A 21,720-nucleotide genomic window follows, 5' to 3' on the forward strand; every position below is an offset into this window, starting at 1 on the left:
ATTTTGCTCCCTTTTGATAATTTTCCCCTACTATTCAGTAATACTCATTGAGTCACTCAAAGGGCAGACTCAAAAACAAATTTGTTGGTCAAATTTTCACATGTTACAAAGTTACATAGAGTTTAAGGAGCTGCAGCCAGTGTTTATAGTCAGCTGGTGATAGGAATGACATTGAAAATTGTGACTAGTGAAATGATTTTTCTTTCCACTTTTTGTAGTAGACTAGAAAATATTAAACTTCTTACCCAAAAGCTAATGTATCATGGAGAAGGAATTTTCTATCTTGCCAATGGGCATCTGTTACAAATTTCAGTGGAGTCAGAGAAGTTTCTTGGTCCTCTTAAGGTTTTATAACCTGCCTTCCTTATGAGTTTCTTAGGCTAGGAACTGCATATGCTTTTTTTTAATCTGTGTTCTATAGTAAGAGATAGATTTTTTGTTTCACTGTGGATGAAGTATGGAAAAAAGAAACTGAACAGGAAAAAACTCAAATATGTTGTCAGTAATGTGGAAACCAGGTAGTAGGTAATAAAATTGAGCTATCAGCACCTATAAAAGTGGAAGAAATGTGTACATTTTTCAGATACTCTCAGATTATTTTGGACTCAAGGAAATGACATGAGAAACAAAGCAATTATTAGCCTATAAAATTATATAGAGATGGAACAAATGTAGCAATGTGTTGATATTTCTGTTCAGCCTAGAGCTGAACAGTTTTTGATTGCTGCTAAGAGTCAAAGGAAATGAGAAAGCAGAGTATTGGAAAAGTTTAAATACTTTTACAACTGACAGTCTACAACATGATGTAACAGTAAGAAAAATCTGTTATGTTGCTTGATCTTCATCTTAGCATCCTGACTCCTTTGGTGACCCAGATGAAGTGTTAACAGAATATATAGATCATCCAGTAAATGTGTGAGGAGTCACATTGCATCTGTCACTGTCACTGAAAGCCAGTGCTAAAGGAAAGGGGTGGGGGTGAGGACTTGTCTTACAGGCAGGCTCTGAACAAGGAGTGAGGCAGCCTTGCCATGCTGCTGGCAGCTGTTCAGGAGGTTTGTTCCTCAGCTGCAGAGAGCTTTTCCAATCAAAGCAGTGACAGCCAGCTGACTCACAATACAGACTTCACAGAGCTGATATCTACCAGCTTTGCAAAAGCTTGCTCCAAAATTCAGTGACCATTTATAAAAAAAACCAACAACAACAAAGAACCTCAGGAAGAATTTGTTGGAAGAGAGAGTGCAGTTATCACAGGTATCAGAATGGACATTTTGAAAAGTCTGTGTTTCAAGACCAATATCTGATTCAGATGAACTTATTATTAATGATTGCACCTTCTTTTCCAGTCAAAAATCCAAAGATACTAAATTTCTTTATAATTGTATATTAAGTGCTATTGGAATACACTGGTTTTCTGTAGTTGTCAACAGTGGAACTGGGTTTATTAATTTTATTCATTTTTATACTGTAACTAACTGTAACCAGTAGTGGTTATGTATAGGATTCATCAATTGCTTTATATTATAAAATACCTAAAATGATACCAAAGTTAATCCAAGTATTTTAGTTGTACATTTTTAAAAACACTATGTTTATTTTTTCGGACATACTAAAAATTCTTGTCTCATCTGGAGCTAATTCTGATACTGGATGTGAAAAACTATTCTTCAGAAGAATGCATTATTCTCAGAAAAAACTTTCTTAAACTCAAATTTTAAACAAAAAAATTCCTGGCATGATGGTATCACAAAAGACTTTAAAAGCTGTCAGTCCTTATTAAATTGAGCTGCTTCTGAAGCTGTTAGAAAATGGAACTTACTCCTACCATAAAAGGTAATAATTGTTTCCACAGTATTTTGTCTCACAAGATCTGCTTGATCGTAAATACTTGCAAGAAGAATAAATACATGTAGAGAAACCTCAATCTGAACTATTTACCACAGCAGAAAGCTAAGGGAAGTTACTCATAAGAGCAGTCCCAGAGTTTTGCTCCATATAATTTTGTAGATAAGACTAATCTTTTTTTACTGTCTGTGTGGGGAGCCTGCAAAGTCTGGTGGTTCAGTAAGGTGCATAAATTGAGTAATATGAAACTCCTGATTAAAAAAAAAGGTGAAAATGCAATAAACAATGGCATTATTGAAGTCACTGACATCTCAAAGTACAGCAAGAAAAAAAAGGAAAGGTCACTAATATAAGTCAGGAAATATGAATGGTCTTTTAAATTTCTAAGTTATATTCATGAATGGTTCTAAAAATCATAGACTCCTAGAATAGTCTAGGCAGAAAAAGAATCTTAAATGTCACCTTGTCCAACTGCACTGCAATGAGCAAAGATAAGGCATCCACTATTTCTCTGTGCAAGGTGTTCCAGTGTTTTAACATCCTCTCTGTAAAAAAACTTACTTATATCTAACCTATATTTTAGTTCAAAACCATTATCTCTAGTATAGTCACAACAGGCCCTGCTGAAATGTCTGTCTCCATCTTTCTTATAGGCCCTTTTAAATACTGAAAGGATGGAATTAGGTCCTACTGAAGGCTTCTCAAGGCTGAACAATCCCAATTCTCTTAAAATTTCCTTGTAGGAGAGGTGTTTCAGCCTCCTGACTATTTTACAGCCCTCCTCTGGACTTGCTCCTACAGATCCGTGTCCTTCCACTTGTGAGAACCCTGGCCTTGCTCTGGGATCTCATGTGGTGGTGAAATTCCTCCTCCAACCCGTGCTTCCAAAGAAAAACTCCGCAGGCTTTAGCTGTTCGGTCTCAAGGCAGTTTATTGCTAGTTATCTAACAGATTATGTTCTTGGACTGCGGCTATTTGATCAGCGGCCTGGGTAGAGGCACACACACACCCTGACATCCTCTCTATCTGCTGTCTTCTTCGTCTCTCCCTCTGCCCAGGGCTGCTGCTATCTTTTATATGATATATTATGTATTACATGTTTACAATTATTCCCCAATACCTACTACCTACGTTGCCAAGTGTTTTTCTACTCTAAACCAATCTGTGAGTGCCAACATCACCAAGAACATGGAGGTAAGGAAGAAGAAGGAGGAAGAACAGGATCAGCCCACTTTCCTCCATCTTAGAACTTCTGACCCCCATGTACAAAGTGAAAACCCCCCTGTACATGTGTAAAAACCCCCCTGTACAATACTAAAAAAATTCCCCTCTACTTTTACTATACTATCTAACCTTTTGTGACTGCTTGTTCCACCTCCAAAGTTGGCAATTCATTCCATGGCTCAAACTCAAAATCACAGCTGTTTTTCAGCTGTCTGCCAGGGTCTAGAATGCTTCTGACCAAGGCCTGGAACCTCTAAAAATGTCTGAGAGACATTTTGAGTTCCTACATCTCCCCTCTCTGTTTGAACCAGAAACACCTGCTTTGCCATGTTGTTCAAGGCTCTTCGAATGCACATGAAAATGCATGGCAGAACAAGTAAAACTACAAACCCTATAAGAATATATAACACTATTTTTAAAAAGTTTTTCCACAATGGTGAAAGATTAAAAAAAGCCAATGAAATCATTTCACCAGAATCCTGTAAGTTTCTTTTTTCTCAATTTGCTGATACTACTTTGCATCTGTTTCATATTTTTATGAATAGATTTTGAATGATCAAGCAAGTTCATGCAGCATGTCCCATCAAATTTTTCATGTCTGTGCCCATGTGACAGCAGCAAATAACCAACTGCCGCCCTGTTCTGAAGCACCGCTTGTCTTGCACTGCTGATATCTGTTAACATGTCACTCAGTGCAGACAAAATGGCACGACTGTGTTTGCTCAATCCAGCATGCTATGTGGTCCAATTGTGTCAAGGCCACCCCCAACGCTGTTTTTGGGGTGAGAAAATTGCTACTGCAATTCTCCGAGCCTTGTCCCAAGTACAGACATCATTATCACAATTTGGCTATATTGTTCAAAGAATCTTTTCTCTTTCCTGTGTGTCAGCTCCTTTAAAGTTCTTAAATCAGGTGTTATCAATGAGAGCTCCTCAATGCTGCATGGACTGCTTTTGACTTTTGCAGGGATAGCAGGCCAAATTCTGTTCCCGCAAACTAAAAAACACTCCCTTCAGTAAAGTGGCTGGGTGTTGAAGGGATAGTTTGCTCGTCACTTTGGTGTGATTGCACCAGGCATTTCTATAAAAGAACTGATTTGGAATGATATCTACTATCTGATCATCTATCTTTGCCACTTTCAATGGATTGAATTTGATACCAAATTCCATTTTTGTCAACCCCAAAATTTCCAACTTTGGAGGTTCAAAGTGAGCCACAGGAAGGAACTGTGTCCAGACATGCCATCCCTCCATAGGATCTGAAAAGGACTTCAGAACCTTTTGGAAGGGTGTCCCCTGGAATTGGTCATTCCTTCACTGACACACCTACCAAGCATGTCAAAAATTGTTTCCCCAGTTCTGAATGGGTCAGGCAAATGCTGTCCAGACCCGCTGCCTTTGCCAAAGTCTCCCACACCTTTTCCCTTGGCTGTCTCATGGGAAAACCTGTCCCATTGCCCAAGGCAACAAGCAAAGGAATGAAGCACATGAACACTATCTGTCTGAACCCCATGTCCATGTCCCCAACCTCTGTGAGAAACCCAACAATGCAGCAACACCCAAACAACACTTGATTCCCCAGGAAAACCCCAAGTCTCTGAGTTCCCAATCGTTGTCTGACGAGACATCTGCAGCGTTGCTGTCCATCTTTGTCTGCGTGCTTGCTTCTCTGCTTCTCTGGTCCATGTTCACTGGCATCTGCACCCGATGAGGTTTCACATGCCTTGCCGACACCCACTTCGGTGCTTGTTCTATAGAAACACAAACAAAACCCTTGCCCCAATCTATTAATGTAAATGAACTTTCAATTTGTCTTGACTCTGGGTTTTTGACCAAAACTAAAGAATTTTACCTTAGCTCTGCTCGTGCACTGTTTGTAAAATGTCTGACAATTCACATACAAAACTCTGTTCGACTGCATGTGAGATGTTGCTCCTGCCTCCTCCTTTTCTGTTTATCCAAATGGATTTTAAGGTATGATATATTCTGTGGTTTCTCCTGTATGTCATGATCCAAAAATTGCTCCTGAAAATGTGTGAACTGAAACATAAATGTGAAAACATATCAACTGAAACACAAATGTTTTCAAGCTTCTCAAAAAATGCATATTTTGTGACATCAGTTTGCCACAGCTGAAGACTTTTTCAAACCTCTCAAATTGGTCACTCCTGTAAATACAGGACGCTGTACAAACTGACACTCTGAGAAACACTGATGATTTCCTTTGCCTGACATTAGGAAGCAAAAGGATTCCATCAATGTCTGTATACTTTTGTGAAAAAATGCATGGCTCAATTTTTCTTGCTCAAAAATGTCTGGCAGTGTTTGTGAGATGGACACTGTAAATCTATCTATATAAACATACACTTTTACTAAAAACCTCAGAAATGAAGAATGCATTCTGATGTGCATAACAAAATATTTATGTTCTCTGTCTTTTAGGATTATTTTCATGCATAATAGATATGAATATAAAACTTCATTGTCCGTATGTTTTAGTGATTCCTCTAATTGTTTGGTCACATTTGCAATATACACTGAATCTGTGATCAGATTGATGGCTTTTGAAATAACTGAAAAACTCTGACTATTGCTACTAATTTTACAATTTGTGGTGAACCTTGTACCATTTTTTTACATCTGATTTCCATTTCTCTATTTTTGGAATTTTCCATGTGATTTGGATTTGTGAGCTTTCCTTGAACTATCAGTAAATACTGTCATCTTTTCTATTGATTCCTAACTTATTTTTGATTTCTCTCTAAAACTTATTTTTGAATTTAACGTTTTGTGAGCTAAAAAATGAACTGTGCAGACTTCTGAGTATTCTAACAACGTGATTGAAAAAACTTGTGACTTTGGATTGTCCACTCAAAATATTTTTTCTTTCTTTAAATGTAAATGAATGATTAAGAAATCTCTGCCTGACATTGTCAGCAATCCGGTGTTTGCCTTAACAATGATCTGAGCCATTATCTCTAAATCTATAAGAACACCTTTTGAGGGCCTATAATATAAAAACAAATACCTACTTTAAACTTTATGAAAACATTGCCACGATCCTTGTTCAAAGTTATTAACTTGACTGATTTTTTCAATTTGATCCGTCCAGTGTCTGGCACTCTCTTCATATTTTCCTCGACAATCAGCGAAATCAAATCTACAAAAGAATTATCTCAAAAGATTAAAATATACAAAATTTTAATTACTTATTCCAGCCTTATTTCAGGCACTTCTTCACTTCTTTTCTTTTTTCTCTTTACACCTTTTTTCTTTTTTCTCTCTTTCTCTTCTTTTCTTTTGAAACAAGAAGGTTAAAATATAAAACATAATATAGAACAAGACAAAATATCTTAATAATAAAATGCAGAAAACTTATCAAAATCAATAACAATTCAAAAGAGTTCAAAAGAAAGATTCTAAATAACATATATAAAATTGAACAAAGCATAATTATCGGAAACATTGTGCCAGTGGTTCAGAGTCTGCAAACAGGTGAAACATTTGTTTCCAGTGAAAATTGACATCCCTTCCCGGGCAGGGTTGACAAGTCTCACCCGAAAGCTGTGTCAGCTGTCACATGTGTAGGATCGAATTGGTGGATCAAAATGATCTACATAACATTCATTTTTGTGCAAAAACCTCTGAATTTTGCTGGCAAACTCATCCGTCCAAGTTAAAATCAGGGCCTGGCCAAAACCCAAACTTTAAATTGGAGTGATGGTCTTTAACATACTATCTTAAACAAAGCTTATACTAACATTACATATATGATACCTAAAACATAGCAACTTATTATAACATTTTCATATAAAATAAACACTCAAAGTTCAAACTAATAAATTGATCAAATGACATGAGGATTCATTCTTCTTGAAACTCCTTTGAAGGAAACAGATGTTTTTTCAATTGAAAGAAACCATAAGATAAACATTAACAAAAGACTGTCAGAATGCTTCAGGCATCTGTCTCTGAGATTTTCAGAAAAACATTCAAGAATGTTAAAAAATAGAAATGCAATGATTCCACTCACAAGAAATGTAAAAACAAACCAGAGAGTTCACCTAGAAAAATGCACGACATAGTTAAAATCCAAAATGAAACTTCAGAATGACATGTAACCTGGATGAGATTACAAAAACAACAATAAAACATAGGAAAATTCGCTATGAAAGAACAAAGCACAGAGCTTCACCTGATAACATGATAAAATTTCTTAACAATAACATTTATAAAACACTTAAATAGTTAAACGCAAAAGAAAGAATTTGGAAACAACCATCCTTTGTATCATTACACAAAGAAATAACAAAATAAACAAGTGATCATTAAACAATTAAATCAATCTCAGAAAAACTCAGAATAAATTTCTTCAAGACTCTTATACACTGATAAACTTACAATAAAACAGAAAAGACTAAAATAAAACCAAGAATCCGATAGACTGTATCTTCCCTTTAACTTAATATTCATTATCATCTCATAAACTCTTTCAGTCAACACCTTCTTATCCTTAAAGAAAAACAACTAAACTTTGTTAATTGATCAAACTTAACTATTGAAAAACTTAAAATAATTTTTTGAATTAAACACTACTTAAACTTAACATATAAAATCTTGGTAAAAAAATCCCTAAATTATATTAACTTTATGAAATCTATATATATATCAAATTAACAATATATAAATCCATTATCAATTAAACACTTATAAACTTAACTTTTTCAGGGCCCAAACTAAGATAAACTTAAAGTTATATACTATAATTAAACAATACTTAACTTAAACTTAAACTATATATAAAATTCAATTCTATTATTATTAGAATGCTAAAATACAACTTAAACCTTAACATAATAAATTACTAAAGTTTCATGCTATTCAATTTTCTATCTCAATTCTCATTATGATATCTCTTTTTCACATTGTGTTCTATAAAGAATATCCTTCACCACACCGGATGGGTGCATGTGCTGATCAATTCTGTCACCTAACTAAAAAATCTGGGGTTAGCGTTTAGAAACATTGGAGAATTTTGAAGAAGGTCCTTATGATTTCAAGTGGCGACTTAGCTGTATCTTATTTTTTGGGTGAATGTTGGAATTCCATCTCATCATTGTTGTGGGACATTTGGTGTAATAGATGTGATTGCAAAAAGTTATTTACTTTGACTGCTGTGGTTTCTGGGCTGTGCCGTGTATTTGTTGTTAATGTTTGGATGTGCACTGCAGTGGAAAAAACCTCGGCATCTGTCACACCGCAGCTCTGCTATGGAGAGGCAGTGACCAAAGAAATCCCTGCCTTGGCTGTGCCCAGTCCCCGCTTGCACGAGCCTGAGCGGTTTGGAGGGGAGCAGTTTTGGCACAGTCACACCCCGCTTCTGCCTGCATTGGGGTGACTGTGTCTCTCTCCTGCTCTCAGCCCCCGCTCACGCCCAGTGGCGGCTGCACTGGACCCGTGCCTGAAACCTGTCACTCAGACACTTCTGCGTTCGCTTTAACTTCTGCAAACGCAGTGCGCAGCCTGGATTCACCCGTCTCTGTCTGTGTCGCCATAGGAACGAGAGAAGGATCACCAGCCCCGACTGCGCCCCGCTGCGCTGGCCCCGGCTGTGAGCTCGGGACTGCCCCCTCTTACGCCCGACTGGACCTGGCACCGCTCCTGTCCCGCTCTGGCCCCGGTGTCTGTCTCCCCTCTCAGCGTGGTTAGGCGCTCTGCTGACGTCATCAGCGCGCGACCGCCGCTTCCCGCTGCCACTGCGCCCCGCACCGCGTCCCGCGCTCGGGTTTTCCCCCCCACCGCGGTCACCGCGCAGTCTGTGGACGCCTGGCTGGCTGGCGGCCACCGCTGCCGCTGACGCCGTCAGTGCCTGTGCCGCGCTCGAGATGCGTGAGACCCCGCTCTACCGTTCGGCGCACTCTGCTCTCCAATTTGCACTTCCGATAACATTTGTGCATTTCTTCTGACAATTGATTTACATTTGCAAACCCCGTACTAATTCCTGATAAACTTTCAGTCTAACATTTCTTCTGACAACCGATCTATGTGTAACTGATTCTTTATGCAATAACTATTCTGTTCTGGCCGTGTCTGAAACTGACAGGGGTTGCTGTGGGTTTATGCTGGCTGTTGCCATGGGAACTGCAATGGACCCGTGCCCTGAGTCATCCTGGCCACGCTCCGTCTCTGCCTGTGTCACCCCGGGGGTGTGGACGCTCCTGCTCTGGTCCCGACCATGCTTTCGCCTAACTCCGGCTCGCAGCGCCTGGTTCAGAGCCACTGCCGTCCCCCCTTGGGCTGACACAATCACCCTCCTGTTCCCATTTCGGCCCTGATGTCTCCCATCTCGCTTTGCCCCTCTCCTGACTGTTCCAGCACCCACAGCCCGCCTGCGCCCGTCCCACGCGTTCCAGATGCGAAAATTCCCCTGCACCCGTGGCTCTCGGGCTCCGCTCAACCTTCACGCACGTGCCCACCGCCTGAGTTGCAGCAAAGGATGCCTGTCGCTGTCTGTTGTGGTTTGACACGGAAAGATAATTTTTTCCAGAAGGAAGAGGTCAATTTAGATATTGACCAATTGAAAGTAGACACGCCTCTGAGAACACAGAGGGGTTGAAAGCAGAATTCCCAGGGGAACTCGCTCTCTTTGGTTCCGGTCAGCGTGCAGTGCAGACCTTCCCCCGCCCAGCCACGAGCTGGGTGGGGGAGGGGAAGCCCCATGGCCTGAGAAAGGTAGGCCGAAAGCCCCAAGGGTGGTGGAAGGACTGGAACCGGGCTGGCCCCTGTAGATGGAAGGGTGGAAGAAATCTGGGATGTCTCCATTTCCCCCCCCAGAGTTTCTCTCCCGAGAGGGAAAGAGAAAGCCGCAAGGAAGGAGGAGCGGGGGGAGCTGCTGCAAGGTGCCCAGTTGTGTGGGAGTTGCTGGATGTCCGGGCATCGAGCCATCCTGGGAGTTCGGACTTTTAACCCTTTCCTCGAGAAATGAAAGCTTTGTGAATTTTCCTTTCCCCTCCTCGGTTTGAAAGAGAGGAAGAGGGACACCTTGGACCCTGGGATGGGATGTTGGAAGGAGGAATTCTGGATGGGAGGGGGACAAGGAGTGGCTTTTGGCTGGACTTTTCCGTGTTAGCCACAACCTGAACCAAATCTTCTCCTTCAAGAGGGACTGTGTTTTGGGAGGATGCCAGTGAGTCAAGAGACCTGCTTCAGCTGGGAAAAAGACAAAAGTGGAGTGAACAGAGAAAAGGTTAGGGGGTTTGTGGTGGCGCCCCCTTGCCCTGGAAAGGAAAGAGAAGAGAAGAAGATCTCTGTTCTTGAGCCCTCGGCCCCAGGGGAAAATGGGGGGGGGACTGTGGTCCCAAACAATGAAAAACTGAACTGTTGTTTTCTCCCCTCTTGGCAGGGCATCCTTGAAAGGAAAAATCCTAAAGGCAGTCTGACCATCCATGCATTGGTGGTGAGAGCACTGTGCATGGAAAGGAGAAAGGTCACCATGGCAAACTTTTTCTCCGGGCGGTGCCATGTGTGACATGGAAACACAGGATGTGGAGCTGTGTTTCTTGGGGGGTCTGTGGCACAGGAGAGACTCTTCTCTCCCTCGATGGACTGAGTATCGATTGTCTGGAGGGTGGAAACCTGATTGGGGTCCAGATTGTGTCTCACTGTGGTTTGTTGGAGTTGGGTGGTGGGGGGGAGGAATGTTTTGCAAGGTTTTCATTTGGATCTTTGTGTGGTTTTTTTTTCCCTTCTTTAGTTTTCTCTTTTCTTTTGTAGTGGTAGTTTAATAAAGTTTTTTTCCTGTTATTAAGCTTGGGCCTGCTTTGCTCTATTCTAGATTCCACTTCACGGCATTCAAGGTAGGGATCACATTTTCATGGGGGCACTGGCATTGTGCCAGTGTCAAACCATGACACTGTCCCTCTGCTATTACCTCAGCGGGTCTGGCTGCCGCGGTCCGGGAGCTGCCCTCCGCCTCTTGGGTGGCCGCTCTTGCGGCTTCACGGATTCTCGACACCGAACGCACCACGGGACGCTTGGTACACCTGGCCACTGCACCCGCGCCCCCGCTGCCCCGTGTCTACGCTGTTCCCGCTGCCCCAACTCTCGTCTGCACCGCGGGCTGTTTTGAACTCCCCGCCCACGCAGCTATGAAAGATTTCTCCTCTCCCCTCCTCTTCCCTCTCTGCTCTGCACTCCCTCTGCACCCTCCCCCGCGGAGACGCCGCCGCCGCTGCCCCTCTCGCCGCGGGTTTGGACTCAAGCAGCGCTCGGTCCCTTCCCCCACCGGGGGCTGCGGCTGTGCTTGGCTTATCTCTCTGTCTGGGGGATTTGCATTGGAGGAGCTCAGGGATTGAGGTTCGAGGGAAACTGAGGAACAGTGGGAACCCGGACACACAGGGCATGATGACAGACCATCCCCTGATTGTCCATGGAAGGCAGTCCTGCTTCCCCTGGATCTGTGGTGAGGAAAACTGCCCCAAGCTGCTGGCTGGGCGATCTTCCCCCTTTGTGCTCCCATAGAAGCCCCAGCTGTCCGGTTGGACGTGCCGTGCCGTAGAGCTGGCTATAATATTGTCCTTGTTAAAAGCAAAAGTTTTGCGGCAGTCTTATCTTTTTGTCCTTTCGTGGCTCAGTAATAAAGTTACTTATTGATCCTTTGCCAAAAATTCAATCCCAAGAAAAAATATACATCTGTGTGCGAGTGACTACACCACACCTATAATAACAAAGCTTTCATTTCATTTGGGCTGTCTCTACCTGATGAGTAGAAGTTTCGCCCTATAGGGCTAAAAAAAAATCTTTGGTGTGTCCTTGGGAAAAATCCTTCCCTCCCCATGTTCTTAATTTCAACCATTCTCACCAAAAGCTGAGTCAGCATGAAGTCAGTCCAGAGATGGCACTGTCCATCGTCCAGCAGGCCACAGGCGAGGAATCCCAGGCGCGCTTCTGGTTTCTCTCCTCCTGGCTGTCCTCCAGACGAAATGCCTTGGTGAAGGTCAGGTTCTTATCTTGAGCTTTCCGCTCCCTCTCTTCTTGAAATTGCGGAGAGTGTGTACTGCTCTTCTTTTTTTTTTTTTTTTTTTTTTTCTTTTTCTTTCTTTTTCTGCCAATGAAGGTTGGAGGTTGTTTGATGTTTCTTTTTCTTCTTTTTGTTGGTGCTCGAGCAGGGATGCCAATTGTGAGAACCCCGGCCTTGCTCTGGGATCTCATGTGGTGGTGAAATTCCCCCTCCAACCCGTGCTTCCAAAGAAAAACTCCGCAGGCTTAGCTGTTCGGTCTCAAGGCAGTTTATTGCTAGTTATCTAACAGATTATGTTCTTGGACTGCAGCTATTTGATCAGCGGCCTGGGTAGAGGCACACACACACCCTGACATCCTCTCTATCTGCTGTCTTCTTCGTCTCTCCCTCTGCCCAGGGCTGCTGCTATCTTTTATATGATATATTACGTATAACATGTTTACAATTATTCCCCAATACCTACTACCTACATTGCCAAGTGTTTTTCTACTCTAAACCAATCTGTGAGTGCCAACATCACCAAGAACATGGAGGTAAGGAAGAAGAAGGAGGAAGAACAGGATCAGCCCACTTTCCTCCATCTTAGAACTTCTGACCCCCATGTACAAAGTGAAAAACCCCCCTGTACATGTGTAAAAACCCCCCTGTACAATACTAAAAAAATTTCCCCTCTACTTTGTAACTACTTTTACTATACTATCTAACCTTTTGTGACTGCTTGTTCCACCTCCAAAGTTGGCAATTCATTCCATGGCTCAAACTCAAAATCACAGCTGTTTTTCAGCTGTCTGCCAGGGTCTAGAATGCTTCTGACAAAGGCCTGGAACCTCTAAAAATGTCTGAGAGACATTTTGAGTTCCCACACCACTGCTGGGGCCCTGAGAGCTGGATGCAGCACTCCAGATTGGGTCCCACCAGAACACAGCAGAGGGGCAGAATCCCCTCCCCTGCTGCCCACACTGCTTTGGATGCAGCTCAGGACACCTTTGGCCCTCTGGGCTGTGAGTGCACATGGCTGGGTCATGTCCAGCCTCTCCTCCATTTTCATCCTCAAGTTGGCAGGGTTGCTCTTTATCTCTTCATCCCCATGCCCCTATTGATACCAGGGATTACCCCAATCCAGCAGCAGCACCTTGATAAACCTCAAGAGATTCCTATGTGCCCACTTCTCAAGCTTGTCCAGGTCCTTCTGGATGGCATTCCATCTTTCAGGCTTGTTACCTGCAGCACTCAGCTTGGTGTCATCTGCAAACTTTCTGAGGCTGTGCTCTATCCCACTGCCAATGACACTGATGAAGGCATCACTTGTTCCACTCCCAGTTACAGACACCACTTGTCACTGATGTATATTGGGACATTGCAACATTGACCACTATGCCCTGGATGAGGGCAATCCAACCAATTTCTCATCTGCAAAGTAGTCAATATTCAACAATAACTGCTAATTCTTCAGTCCTGCAGTGAATTTATATTTTTAATCTTCCTTCCCCAGACCAAAAATTTGGATAATTTGGTTCATTTTGGTTAAAATTTTGTTCATATCTTGCAAATTAAAGTGAAATAAGTAAATTTTTCATTAGTAAAGAATTGTAATTACATTGCACTAGCGGATCAGAAGGTATTCCACCAGGACACCTTTTATTTACATGTCAGGAAAGAGTGTGCCAATTTTTCTCATGTATTTTGATGGCTTGTCATAGCTAACCCTGTCAGAGTTAAGATATATTTTGACTTAGTACTAGAAGCAATGATTTATAATCTTGCAGGCAATACTGAATACTCCTACTGCACTTCTATTGCTTTCATGCCTTCACTGTAGCTAATACTTTTTGTCTTCACCCCTACTGAAAAGTGCATTTCTCTGACAATGACAGTCAAAACAGACATTGGTGTGCCAGTGTTGTGAATATGTACACTGTCTTGTTAGCTGCAACACAATTCTTAGCATTTCTTTAGTCATTTATTTTACATGCCCTTAAAGTAACCTGGGTAGAGGATAAATTCTTTACACCTTGTGAACGGTGCATAGAGGAGTGGCTGCTATCCACACACTGAAGTCAACAAGAGAGACAGAGTGTTGCGGATGATAGATAAACATAATTGTTCATAAATAATACATCCAGGATGAGAACAGTTCTCCCAGCTAGCCGGATGACACCCCTGCCTTCGAATGGGTCCTGGGGTGAAATAGACTGTTCCATCCCACCCCCCAAAAGATGTATGGTTCACCCTGCACCTCTATCCCTCCCTTAAAACATCAAGTGCCTGTAACCCCATTGGCCATGCTTTATTCCAACCCACCTTGAAGCCCCTTTATAAGGAGGCTTTGAGGGGCCATGTGCTCTCTTGGAACTTCCTCCCCTCTTGGAACCTCCTCGCCTCTTAGAACTTCCTCCCTTCTTGGAACGTCCCCTCTTTTGGAGCTTTCCCTCTCCTAGAGCATCCTTTTGTCTCTCCCCTCCCCCACCCTCTCAGGCCTGGCCACGTGCTGCGTCTGGGAGCACGAGGCAGGACCTTCCTGCACCCCCAATAAACCTCTTGCCCCAAGAGCAAACTTCAGAGATCTCTGCCTCCATTCATCCACACCGTGCTGGAGCCTGATATTTTCAACAGCAGAGAAAACGGAGTTGAGACACAATGCTACTCTGACCCAAATTGCAAAACAAGCTAAACTAACATCATAACTTGTGCCACTAGAGGTCACAGCAAACTTACTACCTGCCCAGATCTAACGGAAATCAGATAAATAAATTTCAGAGACAATTATTTCCCTACTCTCTTTTCAGGACAGCACTGCTACTTGCAGACAATTTATAATAGGTTTGCTGCCATGGCCTCAGACTGATCAAGTTGGGAGAAAAAGGAAAAAAAGAAAGATGCACACACATTCTATTTCAGAAATAGAATGCCTAATTGCAATATGAAAAATTTTACAGTGTTAATTGGGATGCTTTGATATTTGGCCTTTATTATGCAACTTGAAATAACTCGGAACTGTAATGGAAAAATTAATCAAAAGACCGTTTTCTTCATGTCTTTATAACAGTTTTAATTTTGATTTAACTTAACTCTCTGGCTTTACTATAATGATATGTGACCAGACTGCTTTTCTGTAATATTTGAGTTTAATTATTATGGAAATCTGTCGCAAAATAGGACTATTCTAGGTACTTCAAAATAGACTTATTAAAAGGTGAACCTTTCAATTGTTTCTATTCTTTGTTTTCTGCCATTCCTCTATGAAGTCTGGCAGGACCTACAATAAATTAATAATATCTTTTTAGTTAATGGAAGCTCAATATTTGAAAACTGACTTAATTTTTTCTTTGAATCACAAAATAACCTGGGATGGAGTTGGTTAACACTTTGTATCTACTGCACACCAAAATTTCAATGTGAGCAGAAGTTAGAAGATGAAAACATCATACCTTGAGAAGAGACTAAATTTTTCAGTGGAGCAGAAGCAAACAACTGCTGTTTTTGAGGTTTCCTAACTTACCCTTAAGGCCACGGATTTAGAGTGGTCTGAGTACTGTGCAGCACCACAAAAAGGTCACTGGACAAATGAAAGAACCTTAGCATAGGAGGTGTGCTTGATAAGCTTATAAAAACTAGCTCCTCTATAAGGAATTAAGCTTTGTTTTATTTGGTACTTTTAAACTTGTTTTTTAATACTAATTTCAGTAAAACCTTATTATCTGCCTCAGCCTTGATTGTTAAGTATCCATTTTTCTTCTTCCCCACACCAAACAGATTTTAACTGTCAGATAAAAAAAACAGGAGAAGACCCCTCACACATACATTCAAAAAATGTAAATATTTTATACAGAGATCAATATAAAATAGTAATCCATCAGTATAAAGTAAGGGAAAGCCCCACTACCGATTTTTTAGAACAGGGTATTGTCCATTCCCTTGTGCCCAACCTTTTTTTATAGGAGAAAATTATGTGACTTCCTCAGAAAGGGATTATTTCCTTTTTTGATTTGCGAAATTGAGAAGAGTAAGAATTTTAAAGAAAGTGGAACTTGGCAATATAAATTTCTGCTGATTGTTCAAAATTTAGAATAATATGTGGGCTGACAATAATTGACAGGATTTTTGTTTCATCTGGTGAATTTGCAACTTTCAAAATTGATAAAGTTAAAGGAAGAATGAAAATGCATCCCTGTGAAGATATTAACATGGGATGAATGAGGAATATTCTTTTAGGAGCTATCTACATGTTGTTGCTTCTATGCATGTGAGCTTTTTGCAAAGAATTGTAGCTCATTCCAAAACACATATATATAAGCTTCCCTCTTCCACTTGGCTTCCTCTCAAGCCTTTCTCTGACATATATATCCTATATATGCAAATGCACTCACACATGTTAAACCCTGTTAAATCTGTATTTCTGAGTTAGATATTAATAAAGTAACTCTCACTGCATGCAGAAACAGATTCAGATTTTTGTAAACCCAAACAGATGACACTCAAAAAGTTGTGTGCCAGGAATTCTGCTTGGCCTCTCCAAATCGAGGCAAGTGAAAATTGCAGAGACTTTTTCCACAGTTGTGCTCTTTTCATCTGTGGACATTGTACATATGTTTGCCAGTAGGGCCAGAAAGTTATGTAGTTCAGGTTAGATGCTTAGCATATTTACTTTTTCTCCTAGTTTTGTCTTGGATTTTGATATTGTTATTATTTTTGTGTTTTATTATTGCTTATACTGTTATGTTTCTATATTATTTTGTTTTAATAAAGTAGATGACAGCTAGGGACGTAGGGCAGCCACAAGCCAGTTAGTTAGCTGATAGTGAGTAGGGACAGAATTTTATTATTTCATAACGCGTCAATTAACATCTGATTTGGACCAATTCATCGGACTTGTCCAGGGTGGACGGGCCACCTTTACTTAACCTGGAAAAGGAACATATATAATTTATGTGTGTTCGAAAAATAACTCTCACTGCATGCAGAAACAGATTCAGATTTTTGTAAACCCAAACAGATGACACTCAAAAAGTTGTGTGCCAGGGAATTCTGCTTCATCCATGTTGCCTGAAGAATAATATCCTTTTATTTCTCTTCAATTTGGTTCTTACTGGCTTAATGCAATAAATTCTTCTATTAGATGAGAGACAGAAAACCAATTTGCTTCAATCTATTGTTTATTTAGGATTCAGCTCTTTTACATGTGGAAAAGTACAGTCCACCTAGCCATTCCCAGTGAGAAAATATTTCATAACTTTGATTGTACTTCTTGCCCTGAATTTACCTCTCTGAGCTTTTGCACAAGTTTTGAGAAGGAACCAAGCTACACAAATTTTTCAGGAGCAGGTAAATGAGGGATTTATTATAAAGCATAATTACATTCTGGATTTTCCCTCTGTCTTTTGAAATCCTTCATAGGATTTGATTTGGGTGTTTTGATTGATGTTAAACCGTGAGTTGAGATTTCTCATAGAATTCTATTTTATAATCACATTTTCAAGGTGGTCTCAGAGTTGCCTTTTTCTTCATGAAGTGAATGCTTTTTTCCCCAGATGGAATTTCTTCATATATGATGACTTTTACTTGCAGTTTTATTGTGTAGTAATTCACTTCATAAGTCTCTCACCTTAAGTTGTTCTCCTTGGTTCTTGTCCATTCTGTCCTGAAAAAAATAATTTTAGCAGAACACTTCATCACTCTGTTTCTTATCCTGTTTTCCAAATGTTAAATACAACAAACCTGAAAATTGCCCAGTGGTCCTTCTCCACTCCTGCACTTTACTTCCCTACCTCCTAATCAATTATTTATCTATGCAGTGACATTCCTTTTGTAAGAGGACTGTTTAGTTCCTTTCAAAAGCTTTTGTGAGCGAGTTGTGAAGACATTTTAGAAAAACCAGGTAGATTGCATTAAATGGATGATCTTTGTTCCTGTATCTGTTGGACCCCCTCAGAATTCTACTAGGTCTGTAAGAGTGTCTTCCTTTTATGAAAGCCATGATATTTCCTTTATGGCCATTTTCACAGCATCTCTTAAAGATGTCAAGCCAGTTGTTACATGTCTCTCATGCCTAAATCTAGGGTTTAATTTCATCCTTTAACCTAAATATTTCTTTAAAAAGTCATTGCTGTGTTCTAATACTCTGATCTTCTCACTATGTTTATTTCACTTGTTCAGTCCAAATAGGATAATTAAGGTTATTTTATACAGTTAAGGTTTATTCTTTATAATTGCAGTCTCTTTGATCTGCCTACAGTAGAAACTGTTGCCCTTCTCATATGGGCAGTAGAGTCAGTATTGCCCTTTTCCCATTTTACCTCAGAATTTTCATCCATGTGGATTCTGACTTGCTTGTTGAATTGTTAGTCTGCGCACTGAACTGGATTTTAAACTCTCCTTTAAAATGCAATAATCAAAAGCTTAATGTATTTCAAAACTCTGTTTAAACATATATTTAACACACTAGCCCTTATGTCTTTAAGCAGGACGTTTTTTCAGATCACCAGGTTGTGGGCTTAGTGAATAAGAAAAAAATGGGTTTTGTGCTGATTATTGCTTCTACTATCTTTACAATATGACAATTCAGTCATCACAATTTATCACAGAGAAATAGAAAACAAGCATTCCTTGCCATAGAAAACCCTCACCTTCTTCTCCAGTAGCACCTATCACCTAACTAAGAACAAGTCTTGAAGCAAAGGTGGATTTACTTTTTTTGGTGAAAGTAGGCTTATTTTGTTGATAAAGCTGTGCTATTAAGACTATCAGACTGATGGTCCCAAAATAAAATTTGTGATCAAGTGATGTTTTTTCAGAGCATTTAGCCAGCAAAAACCCTAGATTACAGCGTTCAGTTCCAGTGCTTGCTTACATATATTGCTCTTTACCCCATGGCTGATAAGAGCAAGATATATAAGCACTCCCTGAAGCAAACAAATTTTTCTGTTTACAGCATAGATAATGTCATCAGTGAGCCACATAGTCAGGTTCTCTGTTTTTTGCTTCTCTTTCTTTGCTGTGCTTTGAAATGACTGGGACTGCTGTTCTTATGCATGATCCTGTAATCTGTGTTGTCTTTATACACTAATTTTGCTCTGAATACATTTTCTAAATAGGGCCCTGTGGGGGACTTATCTAAGTGGAGGCTTGTTTTGTACATTTTGAATGATTTTACTTATGCCTAATATGCTCAGAACAGCCAAAGTAACACTGCTTTTGATACATCCAGTATTGAAGATTTACTTGCTTACATAATTGACACAAATAGAGGCAGCAATGGTTTCTAAAGCACCTAAGTTTCCAAGAGGGGATTCTGTGTTTGCTTATTTGTTTGTTTTCCCTTTAGATGTTGTCCAAACTCCCTATTAATATCTGTTGAAAATTTTCCTTATCATCATCAATTAAATTCAAGTTTAGCTTCCAATTTCCTGTTGTATTTTTGAAAACCTAACTTACTGTGCTTCACTTACCCATTTAGCAAATTAATGCACCATACAAATGCCCAGATTCTTTGCATCTATTTGTTTATTACCAGAATATAATTGAAATAGTAATTCTGACATTTGTTGTTTTACACAACATAATACATTTGATGGTTCAGAATTTTTAATGCATTGCTTTTGCTGTTTAGAAAACAAGATTTAAGCTAAAAGAAAAGTGTAATTCTATTAGTTTTTTATAGAGGGACAAAAGTATCATAATTTTATATTGAGGTGGACTTTTCCTTGTCTTTCACCAAAAATTTCATAGAAATAGCTGATGTTGCAGAACCTAGAACATTTGTTTCTGTCCAGTATCTGTGCTAGACCTCTCTCATATTCTTTTCTACACACATTTCTAGTGTTCACTTCTGGTCCTCCTCTAATTCAAAACTTTATTTATACTCATACCCTGAACAGTCCGATGATAATGTGTTGATGTTTGTCAGATTGATTGTCTCTTACATGACAATCTCTGCAGAAGAAATTGTTTCAGAAATTGCTTTTAGATGGTACTGATTTTCTTTGTGTATCTCTTCCCTTGCGTAATCAAACATTACAGATGCTGTGAATTAATTTGGTGCTCTGCTGTGTGTACAACCATTGTGATACTGCAGCTCTGCTTTAACATTATTTTTGCTTCATTATAGCATGAATGGAAAAATACAAACTATTTTTAAAAACCTCAGGAAGAGAGTAGGGATAAAAACATGCATTAGATATGATGAATCATATGTTCTTACAAAGAATTTTAAGAAAGCTAAAGGGAGGGACTTTAAAGCTTTTTTCCATGTTAAAGTTGCTGGATTAGTCTTTAGATACTGATTCAAGCCAAATATTTCTATACATCAAAAATTGTAGGCAATAGTAATGTGAAGAACAAAATTATAATTAAGGCAGCTCTGTGTGAGCTGATCAGTTTTCAAGCATACACCTAGCACACATTAATGCTGGGCTGTGTATGAAAATTACATGAAAATTACACTGCCTCATTTTGAATGATTCTCTACCTCTAACCCCAGGAGCAGGAAGGCATAGTCATGGTCATCTTACTTCCACCACCTACATACTCAAAACCACTGCTGGGGAATGTCTTTGTGATAATGCACTGCTGAATGTGCCCTTGTGTTGGGAAGCATGGATAAATATAATTATTCATAAATAATACAGCCAGGATGAAAACAGTCTCCCCCTGCTGGCTGGACAATGCCCTTGCCTACGGATGGGTCCAGGGGTTGAGTGGACTGTTCCATCTCACCCCTCAAAATGTATGGTTCATCCCCCACCTATAACCCTCTCCTAAAATATCAAGTGTCTGTAACCTCATTGGCCCAAGTGTTGTTCCAGCCCATCTTGAAACCCCCTGATAAGGGGTCTCTGAGGGGCCAGATGCCCTCTTGGAACTTCCCCTCCTCGTGGAACTTCCCCTCTCTTGGATCTTCCCCCTCATAGGACCTCCACCCTTTCCTAGAGCATCCTCTTGTCTCTCCCCTCCCCCATGCCCTCAAGCCTCGCCACGTGCTGCGTCTGGCAGCTCAAGGCAGGACCTTTCTGCATCCCTAATAAACCTTATATCCCAAGAGCAACCTTCAGAGATCTCTTGTCTTCATTCACCTAAACCGTCCAGGAGCCCAGCGCTCCCTACACCCTTGGGTGTAATTTTTTCTTTGTGGTAGAAATATGAGTTATAACCTTCCTGGCCTTTCTCTGCCTTACTACAGATCACAATCTATTCTGTTTAATCTCTCACTCTCCTTTTGACTTCCTGCACTTTGTCCTCACTCTAGTGATGAAGGCTGCCATTGGCCTCTGCACATGAAAGAGATGATAAGAAGCAATGAACCACTTGAAGATACTAGTTTTACACTTCCAAAGTGAGGATTTGCTGGCATTCATGCCTAGTCATTGGTTCACTTCTGTCCTACATTTGATGGAATCCTCCTCAAATGATTGATTGCCTCTAAAACTTGAATTTTCTCCTCTGAATGGGAAGTCACAAACTGTGACTTCTTAAGGGCAAAGTTTCTCCAAACATTTAAAGATGCATAGACACATAGATGTGTATATATATTCTTGTGCTTTCCAGACTAATGGCAGACCAACAAAATTCCCAGAGTACATCAATCAAAATATAAAGGGCAGCTCATAGTTGCATCAAGATAGAAGAGAATCTAGTTT

General features: G+C 40.4%; 2 long non-coding RNA genes across 2 annotated transcripts; one reads left to right on the forward strand and one right to left on the reverse strand.

Moving 5' to 3' along the window:
* Positions 1-2,756: 2,756 nt before the first annotated feature.
* On the reverse strand, positions 2,757-5,895 carry LOC144246755 (uncharacterized). Its single transcript, XR_013340432.1, has 2 exons — positions 4,922-5,895; positions 2,757-4,820 (listed from the first exon to the last, which is right to left on the reverse strand). It is a non-coding gene; the product is annotated as an uncharacterized LOC144246755 (long non-coding RNA).
* A 3,655-nt stretch (positions 5,896-9,550) lies between these two features.
* On the forward strand, positions 9,551-10,872 carry LOC144247944 (uncharacterized). The gene is made up of 2 exons (XR_013341393.1): positions 9,551-9,801; positions 9,904-10,872. It is a non-coding gene; the product is annotated as an uncharacterized LOC144247944 (long non-coding RNA).
* The last annotated feature ends 10,848 nt before the right edge of the window (positions 10,873-21,720 follow it).

This window comes from Lonchura striata, chromosome 1 (genome assembly GCF_046129695.1).
Source record: "Lonchura striata isolate bLonStr1 chromosome 1, bLonStr1.mat, whole genome shotgun sequence".
Taxonomy (NCBI): domain Eukaryota; kingdom Metazoa; phylum Chordata; class Aves; order Passeriformes; family Estrildidae; genus Lonchura; species Lonchura striata.